The sequence below is a fragment of the Sinocyclocheilus rhinocerous genome, unplaced genomic scaffold (assembly GCF_001515625.1).
Source record: "Sinocyclocheilus rhinocerous isolate Xijiao unplaced genomic scaffold, SAMN03320098_v1.1 scaffold182, whole genome shotgun sequence".
Lineage (NCBI taxonomy): Eukaryota > Metazoa > Chordata > Actinopteri > Cypriniformes > Cyprinidae > Sinocyclocheilus > Sinocyclocheilus rhinocerous.
This window is the reverse complement of record NW_015655576.1, coordinates 1-1,918: the sequence shown is the minus strand read 5'-3', so window position 1 is coordinate 1,918 and position 1,918 is coordinate 1. Positions and strand designations below refer to the sequence as shown.

Here is a 1,918-nt window from a genome sequence, read left to right as displayed (position 1 = left end):
TTAGTCATGCTGTTATGCACGAGCTATTCTGTGTGACGTCATTAGTGCAAACGGCCGCGGGTTCGATTCCTGGTCTGACCAAAGTTGAATAATAAATAAGGTATTGAAAGTGAAATATATTATTTCTGGATATGTTCTAATGTCTTTCTAACTATTAATATTGTTAACTTTTGCTATTGTTTGTTGAATTGTTATGCTATGGTGAATATTAAGTACTGATATATACAATTGTTTCTACTTGTCTTGTAGAACCACACAAACACCCACATGTTTGTACATGCTAGTGGAATAAATCTTCTGTGAATCAAGAAGCATCTTTGCTGCGTTTTGACCAGACGTACCACAGTGATTAATTCAACCCGAACCACATTAGTAACTACAGTACAGTTGTTTTTACGAACATTCAAACTATTTATTTCATTTAAAAACGTGCTTGCAGTATTTTTATACTAAACTTTAATATTAAGTAAATGAGTAAACAATTTAATGAGTCAATTGAAAACATAATGCCATTGATATGACAACTGAATACAATGCAACATAAAATGTTAATGCCACGATTTCAATTCATAAGGATTCATTTGTTCTAAAAGTCTAAAGTTGTTCATATGTAAATACTTTACATTATAGGTTTCGTCAATACGTCTGTATTGTCCGTTAAAATGCTGTGAAAATGTCAGTATTGTACGTCTTAGTGTCTGTAAAATGTAAGAAAAAGTAAGTTTTGTTGAACCACATTTTACGTAAAATACATACGAATTCTCATGAGATCACGTTGGTTTATGAACAAATTCCTTCTATTTGTGTTTCAAAAATAAAGTTCAGTATATTTTTTTAAAATGTTGCATTTATATTTTATGGGTTTCAAAAAAGTACTTATTATCAACAGGCCAAAGGACAAAGATAAAAAAATAATTGGATGTTCCTACACTAGAAAGATATATTAGATAGATTAAACATCTCTCTATCTGGATACATTGATACAAATTGTTGAAAGCAGCAATATTTAAAATTATAGTTCGGGTTAGCCAAGATGTTTAATTATCGTACCATTGGCAGTGATATGATTCGCTATGCTGACCATTTAAAATTTGCAAGTAGAAAATTATGTCCTTTGCTGGCTATTTGTTCTACTGGGTTTTTTGGTTCATGGTATTTTACCAGATTCGATCTTATCTGTTATGTTAGTGCCTATTATTAAAGACAGAGCTGGTAAAATAAATAGCATGGATAATTACCGGCCTATAGCCTTGGCCAGTACTTTATCCAAGGTTATTGAAAGGATTTTATTGAATAAGATGGAACATTTTGTCCTGACTTCTGATAACCAGTTTGGTTTTAAACCGAAACATGGCACTGATATGTGTATTTTTGCTCTAAAGGAGATTTTAGATTTTTATAACAGCCATAATTCCACAATTTTTATGTGTTTTATTGATGCTTCTAAAGCCTTTGATCGTGTAAATCATGAAAAATTATTTTTTAAGTTATACAATAGAGGAGTTCCCAAATTTTTAGTGAGAATTTTGGTTTTTTGGTATGCTCATCAATTAATGTATGTAAAATGGGCTAATTGTGTGTCTGCTCCATTCAGTGTATGTAATGGAGTCAGACAGGGAAGCATTTTGTCTCCCTTTTTATTTAATGTTTATATGGATGATTTATCAAAGCTGTTAAATGGTTGTAGAACAGGTTGTATGGTTGGTCATACTATTATAAACCATTTGATGTATGCAGATGATTTGGTGATTTTTTGTCCATATAGTGCTGGTCTTCAACAGTTACTGAGGATTTGTTCTCGATATGGTTCAGAGTTTGATATTAAATATAATGCCAAAAAGAGTAATATTAGGATTGTTAGGAGTAGGGGGGTACAGGAAACTGACATTTCCTGACTTCTCTCTGTCTGGGAGTGTTC

General features: G+C 31.7%; 1 long non-coding RNA gene across 1 annotated transcript in view; it reads right to left on the bottom strand.

Moving 5' to 3' along the window:
* LOC107718640 (uncharacterized) overlaps window positions 1-265 on the bottom strand; it is an 8,125-nt gene extending 7,860 nt beyond the window's left edge. The window contains exon 1 of the long non-coding RNA XR_001637436.1: window positions 256-265. This is a non-coding gene — a long non-coding RNA (uncharacterized LOC107718640). The remainder of the gene's footprint in view (window positions 1-255) is intronic.
* Between the last annotated feature and the right edge of the window lie 1,653 nt (window positions 266-1,918).